This window comes from Sphaeramia orbicularis, chromosome 4 (assembly GCF_902148855.1).
Source record: "Sphaeramia orbicularis chromosome 4, fSphaOr1.1, whole genome shotgun sequence".
NCBI classification, from domain to species: domain Eukaryota; kingdom Metazoa; phylum Chordata; class Actinopteri; order Kurtiformes; family Apogonidae; genus Sphaeramia; species Sphaeramia orbicularis.
The window spans coordinates 6,129,207-6,140,411 of record NC_043960.1 but is presented as its reverse complement, the minus strand read 5'-3'; the positions used below and the strand labels follow the sequence as shown (position 1 = coordinate 6,140,411).

At 36.7% G+C, this 11,205-nt stretch overlaps 1 long non-coding RNA gene across 1 annotated transcript; it reads left to right on the top strand.

Moving 5' to 3' along the window:
* The first annotated feature begins 3,523 nt into the window (after window positions 1-3,523).
* LOC115417794 (uncharacterized) lies at window positions 3,524-6,959 on the top strand. Its single transcript, XR_003935208.1, has 3 exons — window positions 3,524-3,653; window positions 4,162-4,218; window positions 6,943-6,959. It is a non-coding gene; the product is annotated as an uncharacterized LOC115417794 (long non-coding RNA).
* Window positions 6,960-11,205: the final 4,246 nt, after the last annotated feature.

Here is an 11,205-nt window from a genome sequence, read left to right as displayed (position 1 = left end):
CACCCTCCCTCCCTCCCTGCGCCGTCAGCCAGGGCTGAATTAGTTCTCTAGAGTGCTCTTCAAAGGTTTGTTAAAGTTCACATTTCCTGACTGACAGACTATAGGGGCCTTCACCTCGGACCTCTCTCCTCCTCTCCCTCCGCCGACTTCTGAAACGCTGTCTGCCATTTACTGTGTTTAGCCGTTTAGCCGACGCTTTGTGCTTTACACTAAAAGACCAAACAGAAAGAAAGAAAAAGAGCCAAAGGAACGAGCAGAGGATGCGGCAACTGGAGAAGAGAGAAGAAGATGAGGAGACAGACGCAGAGAGAAACGGGGAGCCATAATGTCAGTCTGCAAAACTCAAAAGTAGAAATCAATCATCCACAGTCACTTCCGTCGCTGTTTTAGGCTGCGTCTAAATAAAAAAAAAAAACAAACACCCAGAAAGCTATGAATCATGCAGTTTATCATGGCTCAGCAGTGTTACACTTCCTATTGCATCACTGTTTTTTTACTTTCACTCTGATACTATATTTTTAAGTGTTTACTTTTGAGAGTTAGAGTTAGTTAATATAAAGATAAGATAAGATAAGATAAGATAAGATAAGATTGATCCCGCCATGGGGAAATTACACAATTGTCAGCAGCAAATGCAAAATAAAGTACGAAAATAAAGATAAGATTAGACGAGATATGATAAAATAGGGTAAGGTGGGGTAATATAAGGTAAGGTAAAATGTGGTAAGACTTTATTGATCCCACTATGAGGAAATTACACAATTGTCAGCAGAAAATACAAAAAAAAAGTGCAAAAACAAAAGATAAATGAGATGATACAATGAGATATGGTAACATAAGGTACGGTGGTAAAAGATAACGTAAGGTAAAAGAGATAAGACTTTATCAACCCCACCATGGGGAAGTTCCACAGTTGTCAGCAGCAAATACTAGAATAAAGTGCAAAAATAAAAGATAAGATGAGACGAGATATGATGAGATAAGGTAAGGTAAGGTGGGATAAGACGAGCTAAGGTAAAATAAGATAAGACTTTATTGATCCCACCATGGGGAAATTACACAATTGTCAGCAGCAGATACAAAAAAGTGCAGAAATAAAAGATAAGATGAGACGAGATACAATGAGATGGTAAGGGAAGATGGGATAAAATAAGATACAATGAAATAAGGTAAGATGGGGCAAGATAAGATTTTATTGATCCTGCCATGAGGAAATTACTTAATTGTTAGTGGCAAATAGAAAATAAAGTGCAAAAATAAAAGATAAGACAAGACAAGATAGGATGAGATATGGTAAGATAAGGTAAGGTGGGATAAGATAAGGTAAGGTAAGACTTTACTGATCCCACCATTGGGAAATTACACAGTTGTCAGCAGCAAATACAAAAAAGTGAAAAAATAAAAGATAAGATGAGACGGGATACAATGAGATGGTAAAGGAAGATGGTATAAAATAAGATACGATGAAATAAGGTAAGATGGGGCAAGATAAGATTTTATTGATCCTAGCCTGGGGAAATTACTTAATTGTCAGTGGCAAATAGAAAATAAAGCGCAAAAATAAAAGATAAAACAAGACAAGACACGATGAGATATGGTAAGATAAGATAAGGTAAGGTGGGATAAGATAAGGTAAGGTAAAATAAGACTTCACTGATCCCACCATTGGGAAATTACACAGTTGTCAGCAGCAAATACAAAAAAGTGAAAAAATAAAAGATGACATGAGATGCGATGCGATGCAATGCGATTTGGTAAGGTGGGGCAAGATAAGATAAGATTTTATTGATCCCACCATGGGGAAATTACACAATTGTCCGCGGCAAAAACAGAAATAAAGTGCACAAATGAACACATAAGATGTGACAAGACAGATACAATGAGATATGGTAAGGTAAGGTGGGATCAGATAAGATAAGGTAAGATAAGATAAGATTTTATCGACCCCACTACGGTGAAATACCACGGTTGTCAGCAGCAAATACTAAAAAAGTGCAGGGACGACAGAAAACAAAAATCTACACTCAATTGTTAAGTGTGAAATGTATATAAAATCTAGCTGTTAAAGGTGCGGTGTGTAAGATCTGGACCTCAAAATATCTAAAAAAAACAAAAATGAAACACTCAATTCAATGGCATGTTTTGTTCACTTTTGTTCTTAGATTACACTAGATGTATCCAACAATGGTCAAATTCAGACACATTTTAAATTAATTTGACTGAAAATGGCATCAGCAGCAAACCATGTAAAGGTCAAATTAAAAGGCACAGACAGTGGTACAGTAAAGTCATCACATGGACAACGTCATCACTTCCTTTTTGCACTCAGACTTCCCATGCCGTCCTGTTTGCACATGTGAATAGTTCATTTCAAACCTGTTCAGATTGTGCATATATGTGTCCATGTAGAGGATTCTTAAATAGACAGACAACCAGGTTTAAGAGCAGAATCATCCCAGAGCTGTGGCTGCTTTGAACCAAACAAATAAACATGAACACTTTATGATGTCAGTGCATTAGATAACAGTAACTGAACCCAAACTCAGGACACTGGACCACCACTGTAATGAAAAACACTTGACATTAGAGTTGTTACTGTCGCCTGTACATCCTGCACATTTTTGATATTAGGCTCAGTTTGGTGTGTGTGTGTGTCTTTGCTACCTGTCTGTTTTTATATTTATATTTTTATTCTTGACTGTTTTTATAATTGATGTGTATATTTGTACTCTAAGTACCTTTCAGAACATGAAACACATTTCAGTGCACTGTACAATGGTATTTTGCAATGACAGTAAAGCTCTTTCTATTGTATTCTATTTTGTTTTATTTTATTCTGTTCCGTTCTGTTCTATTTGGTCCTGTTTTATTCTATTTTATTTTTTCTGAGCTGTTTTTTTTTTTTTAGTTTGTATTCTGTTTTGATCTATTCTATTCTATTTTTTTCTATTCTGTTCTATTCTAATCGGTTCTATTCTATTCTACTCTATTCTGTTTTGTTCTCTTCTGTTCTCTATTCTGCTCCTTTCTATTCTATTCTATTCTATTCTATTCTTCTATTCTGTTCTGTTCAGTTCTATTCTGTTCTATTCTATCTGTTTTGTTCTATTGTTCTATTCTGTTCTGCTCTATTCTATTCTATTCTATCTATTCTATTCTATTCTATTCAGTTCTGTTTTATTCTATTCTATTCTGTTCAGCTCTATTCTATTCTATTCTATTCAGTTCTGTTTATTCTATTCTATTCTGTTCAGTTCTATTCTATTCTATTCTGTTTTGTTCTATTCTGTTCTGCCCTATTCTGTTCTATTCTGTTTTGTTCTTTGTTCTATTCTGTTCTATCTATTCTATTCTATTCTCTATTCTATTCTATTCTATTCTATTCTTTCTTTTTAGTTCTGTTATTCTATTCTATTCTATTCTATTCATTCTATTCTATTCTATTCTATTCTGTTTTGTTCTATTCTGTTCTATTCTATTCTATTCTATTCTGTTTTGTTCTGTTTTGTTCTATTCTGTTCTGCTCTATTCTATTCTATTCTATTCAGTTCTGTTTTATTCTATTCAGTTCTGTTTTATTCTATTCTATTCTATTCTAACTGGTGTGTGTTTTGCAGAGGGGTGGAGCGCTGATCAACACCGCTGTGACAAAGGTACGGTGTTCTCACTGTAACAGACACAAACCACTACTTGACTGTTTAACTCCTGTTCCAGAACTAAGTCCTTTTCCTGAACCAGACTACGGCTGGTAACACGTGGTGGGATGTTCCAAGAAAACCAACCTCTGTGTTTGAATAGGAACAATTAGTGTCTTATACGGTGTGTGTTTTATGGGGTCTGCGACGTGAGGTGGCGGCGGCGGCGTCTCTTGACTGGTGTGTGTGTGTGTGTGTGTGTGTTTGATGAGCTGTACGGTGCAGTTATGTGCTGTACAATAGGTGGTCAGGGCGCCCTTTCATGTTATCGCCTCCTGTTAGTGTGCACGGCGCTCTTATCCAGCCTTTTGTCTCTGTGTTTTTGCCACAGGGATCAAAGCATTTCTTGATGTTACATGAAACCAGAACAGAATGTTAATGCAACATGTTTTGATTAGTAATCTGTGCATGTGGTTGTGTGTGTGTGTGCATATGTGTGTTTATGTGTGTTATTTTTCCCTCTAAGGCCAAGAGTCATGCCAAGAGGGGTATCCGGGACATTAAGGGCAGACTCAAAGCAAGGGTAAGCAGCGTGGACCTTCACACCTTCTCCTGACACACACCCACACACTTGCAGAAGCGTGTAAACACACATGTACACATTATCCTGCTCAGATAGACACACGCCCCCCCCCCTTCATGGAAACAGACAGGAAGGCTGCTTTACATGGAGTGTGTGATTCTGACGCAGCCGCCTTTAATGACTGTTGAAGCCTGCTTAGCGCTTTGTTCGGGGCTGTACATTTTTAACCAACGCCCCTCTGGCTATGGCCTGTCATGTCATCCGAGCCCCGGCCCCTCTTTCTCTTTTATTGTCTGCATATTTCATCAGTGAGCCTGTGATTTCCTCAAAGCTAATGTAACGAGGTGTATGTTTCCATAAGCCTGATGGATTTGATAAGGCAATAGCAGTTTGATCTGTCAGTGGGAAAGTGAGGAGAGAGGGCGCTGACGGCGAACGAGGAGGGGGAGCGGCGTTCGGCGTCGCGCATCCGCACGCACGCGAACGCGCCCGCGCATGTTGGAATCGATTGGGTTTGATGTCGAACGTACATTTCCTGCACGTTGGGGAGACAAATGAGTGAGGAGTTGTGTGGAATCGCATTTTATCTGCGAGGCATTTGTGCTGCTGCAGCTGCTCGTGTCGACTCCAGGACCCGAAAGGCACGAAGATAATGAAATTAAACAACAAGGGGAAGTGCAAAAGTGCAAGAAGTACGAAGCAAAAGTAGACAAACGACTCCTGGAATGTCAGAAGTATGATCAGCAAAATGTGTTTGGATGTATGTCAGTTTTATTCATAAAGTTGCATCTGTGGACTTTACAGTTTGAGCAACAAAAACAGACACTCTGCTCTGACCCTCAGTGTGATTAAAGAAAAAACTATACTTTTACAGTGTTCAAAACAATAAAAGACACGCAGGATCTTCCAGCGCAGATGGACAGTGCAGTCAGTTTTAAATGTACACATGCGATAAAAATGCAGAACACAGTGAAAAGATGATATACATCAAATATAAGGACTCATTTTCGTATCATCATATTATATCATGACAGAAAATGCTATATTCTTTTTTATTATCAAGTAGTTCGTGTAAGAGCTTTTTAATGTTGTAGCTGTTGATATGGAGTCATTTTTTTGCTAATTGGCTTTAGATAAGTGGTGTAATAATTAACTCATAAAGACCCAAACAGGTGATTTAAACTGTTTAATACCTGTTGATCCACTAATCCTGTCATTACATGTAAATAATTGGTGTAAAATACAGTTCTTCATCTTTTCATGGTCATCAGATATGACCCATGTGGACGTTCAGAGGCTCTGTAGTTACCGTGGAAACACCGTCATCTTCTACAACGTTGCTTCATTGGTAAAACCCATGCAGTTGGATCAATGACAGTGAATGGACACTTGTTTCTATGTTCAATTAATGATATTTTTGGTGAAAAAGTCACTTTTACCCAATTTTTTCTAAGCTTTAATAAATTCACATGGTCAGTGAATTAAATATAGGGAAAAATACATGATTTACGCTGAAAAATGCAAAATACAGAGGATATATATAATAAACAGTGAAAAATCGCTTAAGAAAGATGAAATAAAGAGAAAAATTTGGGAACTGCCACAAAAGTAGCACTGGGTCTTTATGGGTTAATTAATTTCCTTAGAGCTCTGCCCAAGGGATCAATAAAGTTATATCTAATCTAATTTTGTCATATCATGTTCTTTACTGCAGAAAGTCTTCATGTGAGCAAAAAGTATGATTTTTTCCCTGTGAAATGTAAAGGAGTATTAGTATATGTATTATTAGTATTAGTAAGTAAATGTACTGCGCAGTACTCTGTTACCTTCACCACTGATGGGAGGTATTTACCAAATGTATTTCCATGTACCAGCAAAACTGCTTTAGTCTCAAACCCTTTTCCCTGTTTCTGCAGTCGTGGAAAAATTATTAGACCATCAAAAGTCGTTTAGTTTAAATTGTTATCTTCGCTTCCAAAATGCCTGACATGGTTTTACCTAACATTGATTTTTTTTTTTGTTTGTTTGTTTTTAATCCATGACTAGGATTTTAAATGTTCTACCTCTAAATTTCTAAAATATTTTTCGTGCTCTGACTGTAAATAATGATTTTCTACCACAACTAACCATCTACTTTCTTCACATCTCACCGAGGAAAAAATCTCCCGTTAAACTCTAAGGGAATATTGATGTTTTTAAACTACAGTTGCGGAAAAAATTATTAGACCATCAAAAGTCATCGAAAACAATGGTTATGCAATCCAGTCCTAACTCCTGTGTGTGTCATGTGACTAAAACAGACAGAAAAAAACATGGAAGGTCTAAAAGCACTGTTTTTGTCAGTACAATGCCAGAGATATTGATGGAAGAACTGAAGTGATTTTGGTTATTATCAAGAAAACATGTTAAATGGATCGATATCAGCTCTGAAATTAAACTACTATGAGCTATTTGTGTTGTTCTCATTATATTTGTCCAAACAAATGTACCTTTAGTTGGACCAGGCATTAAAATGAACAAGAAACTGAAGGAAACAAGGGGTGGTCTAATCATTTTTTCACTGCTTCTATATGAGTATTTCTAAGTGAGCATTCAGTGGATGATGGTGTGGTCCTTTAACACACACACACACACACACACACACAACACACTAGCTGATATATTAATCAGTTTAGGTTATTTATAACAGTAATCATCTGAAATGTAATTCATTATCTCTCTCAGGATGAAGAAGAAGAGGGATGACGGTCTGTGCAGGGTCTCCCCCCACCAAGAGCCTGTCTCCAAGGAGACTGCAGAAGATGAGACGGGTACGACGCACACAAACGCACACGAACCTACACAAACGCACACAAACCCACAGATTTACTCAGTAAACGAGGAAACTACACGGACGCTAAGTTCAGTTTTCACTTGACTGACGTGGATGCAGTCTTCCACCTCTGTTCTCCGTCCACTTTTCTTCTCAGTGCTCTTTCTCATTCCTCTTCATCCTTACATCCTTATCTCGGTTTTATCTTCCTCCCCCTCTTTTTCTTTCTTTCTTCCCCCTCTTTCTTGTAACAGCTCTTGGAAGTACATGAGTTTGTCAGGGTGCCAAACGTAATGATAAGCATTTTTTCCCCCCTCTTTCAACGCACTCATGTTGTACATTCAGTGTTTTTCTCTGAACAGCACGGACAGTAGAAGCAACTCATCTGCTGGTCAGCATTTCCTCTGAAGAATTTGCTTGTGCACCATAAGTGGATAGCTTTTTTTTTTTCTTTTTTTTTCCGTCTTTGTTGTGTGCAGAGCTGGCATTCGATATGTAAGCACATGCCCGCTTGCAAACCACACATTCATCAATAAATGTATCAGCAAACTTAAGAGCAGTGGAAATGATAAGACACTGCAGCGCACAGGAAATGTAAGTTATTGTAGTGTTATTTCTTGGCAAAGGAAGTTGAGAGTTATTAAAAATCCCATGCATACATTTACCTCGTATATGGGTGCTTCTGTGTAACTGGTCCCTAAAAAACAGGACATGGGGTGAAAAATTCAAAGATGTAGACTCATGTTATGAAGCAAGTTTGGGTCTGTTTTAAAAAGAAATACTTACTGAGATGAAAGAGAAACAATTTTCCAGATGAACACATTTTTATATTGTTTAATATTGTTTTTATGCAGAAATCCACACGTAACAGTAAAAAGGACACAAAAATTACACGCTACTATTTTTTCGAATATCTCTTTATTCTCTCACAGGTACATTTTGGGAATCAAACTAATTAGTGTTTTACAAAAATGATCGCTGTTACAAAATCGCTCATGATTTATTCGTGTTTAAATCGGCAGGTTCTGCATGTAACACGACTGGACACGATGGGTTACATACAAAACCTGGAATGAGACTGAAATTCATGTAAAACCCACGTGTGTGGATTAGAAAAACCACTAGGATCGACACATTTAACACAGTGTCTTTATTTATAGTCACATAAGACCATTTACAGCCATGTTTTCACATCTAATGCATAATCACCTAAAACTTTTCAGTGAGATATAAGAACTGATTTTTAGACAATCGATCTGGAAAATCTTATTTCAAGAAATCTTGCCAAGCTAACTTTCACTTGTTCCATTGTTGCTTGAATTAAGCAAAAAAACTTGAACTTATGTAAAAAATCTGCCAAATGGAGGTTTGATGAGATATTTTGACAAGAAATGAGAAAAATACACTTGGCAAGATTTAGATTTTTGCAGTGTTTTATCATCTGTGAATCTTGAACTAAACCAAAAAAAATCTTGAATAAAGAAAAAAAAAATCTTGAATTAAGCAAATAAAATCTTGAAACAAGTAAAAAAAAATCTTGAATCAAGCAAAAAAAAAATCTTGAATCAAGCAAAAAAAAAAATCTTGAATCAAGCAAAAAAAATCTTTAATTAAGCAAAAAATCTTGAATAAAGCAAAAAAAATCTTGAATAAAGCAAAAAAAACTTGAATAAAGCAAAAAAAAAATCTTGAATTAAGCAAAAAAATCTTGAATAAAGCAAAAAAATCTTGAATAAAGCAAAAAAAATCTTGAATTAAGCAAAAAAATCTGTAAATGGAACAAGTGAAAATTATCTTGGTAAGATTTCTCGAAGATTTTCCAGATCTATTTTCTACAATAACTCCTTATATCTCACTGAAAAGTTCCTCTTGAGGCGATTATGTCTGATTTTAAGTGTGATGAGATATTTGGACTAGAAATGAGAAAAATACATTCGGTAAGATTTGGATTTTTGCAGTGTGACACCTAGGTAACTTTTCCTGTCCTAATTTGGGTCCTATTTTTGGTCCCAATATTGATTAAAAATTCATTAATTATGGGATGGCTCAGAGCGAGAGTATAATTATTTATTGATTGATTTATTTTTTCATTTATCTGAGGTCATCATTAGGTCCATCCTGGAGGTCAATATGTCTACATTTACCTTTATCATTGGGTGTAAAAAAGCCGGAAAAGTGCCGGGTACCAGAACCGAAGCCCCCTGTACACTCTCAGCTGGAGCCTGTACTGTTCATACTGCAACGTGATAAAAATGAGCGGACTTTTGAGTGAAAATAAGAAAAGAAATCCACCAGGCTGCGTGCATAAACTGACATTTTGGTCACAGACATGTAAGAGTGTGATTAGGAGAGGTTGTGCTGTGTCTAATTAGCGTTGTGTTTCCTGTGTGTGTGTGTGTGTGTGCGTGTGTGTGTGTGTGTGTGATGAGGCTGGAAAGTCTTAGCGCGGTGGAAGGTGTGACGGCCAGGGAGAGGGAGAAGAACGGCAATTAGGGCTTTTTCTAAAGGCCTCCTCGGACGCCCTCCCCCAGCGAACACTCACACACACACCACAACACACACACACACTACATGCACACACACATGCACACATACATGCACAAAACAGTTAACAATGTAATTGACTGTGCCCACATATTTCGAATATATACACACACACACACCGCCATCCCGTCCTGCCCGTTCATCGCCACGGTAACGGGTCCCCGGAGACTAAATTGGGGAGGGACACGCAGGAGGACAAACAGGATGGTATGTGCGTCCCCCCGGTGCTGGTTCTGGGTGTGTTAGTCTGCGATTTACAGTCCGTCAGTCTCTTCACACACGGTCTCGTTCTCGTCCGTGTATTTTTTTATTTCGTATCCGTGGTGCGTCAGTCCGTGCCCCCGGTGATGGGAAGGTCACTGCGCAAATGTAAAAGGTCACACATTACCAGTTTCCTCCCATTAAAACAGTAATGAGTCATGATTTTAATTAATTCCATAACTCAGTCGAATTAACGTTAGTTGCTGTGATTGCGTATGTTTTGATTGTTTTTCGAAGGGATGTGTTTAACGGGTCAGAATTTGAAGAAAGACATAGTTGAATTTCAGATCCGAATGGTGTTTTAGTCCAACAAGGCTGCGACGATTAACGTATATTCAAGTATTCAGTTCGGTACTGACTATAAATTAACCACCGACAGTTTTATTGTCATTAGATCATTTTTTTAACCTCCTGAGACCCAGGAAAGAAGAAGTTTCAGCTTTTTTTAACATTTATAATTGTCTTGATTGGAAAAAGCATGATGCAGCAGTTTTTTAGATTATCTATCTTATCTTATCTTCTTATCTTACTTATCTGTTTATCTTATCTTACCTTACTTTATCTATTTATCTTATCTTATCTACTTACCTTACTACTTATCTTATTTCATCTTACCTTGTCTACTTATCTTATCTGTTTACTTATCTTACTGCACCTTATCTACTTATCTTACCTTACCTCACCTTATCTATTTATCTTATCTTACCTGATCTACTTATCTTATCTTACCTTACTACTTATCTTACATCTGTTTATCTTATCTTACCTTACCTTATCTATTTATTTTATCTTACCTTACCTGATTTACTTATCTTACCTTATCTATTTATCATATCTTACCTTACCTTATCTTACCTATTTATCTTATCTTACCTTACCGATTTATCTTATCTTATCTTACTGTATCTTACCTTATCTTATCTTACGTTACCTTATCTATTTATCTTATCTTACCGTACCTTACCTATTTATCTTATCCTATCTATTTACCTTACCTTACCTTACCTTACCTTACCTTATCTTATATATGTATCTTATCTTATCTTATCTTATCTTATCTTATCTTATCTTATCTTATCTATCTTATCTTATCTTATCTTATCTTATCTTATCTTATCTTATCTTATCTTACCTTACCTCCTTACCTTAGCTAATCTTTCTAATGTATTGAACGTCCTTTGCCGTGGACATCATTTTTTAAAGTTAAAGCTGTGAACTTGTCCCTTAAACAGGACCTGGTCTCAAAAGGTTAAAGACAAAAATCTAAAATCTCACATTCATCTTCTTGAATTTGAGTTCTTTTCCGGTTTCTTTACTCGTCTCTCTTAGACTCGAACCATGTCTCTTGCTCTGTGAGATAAGATATAATG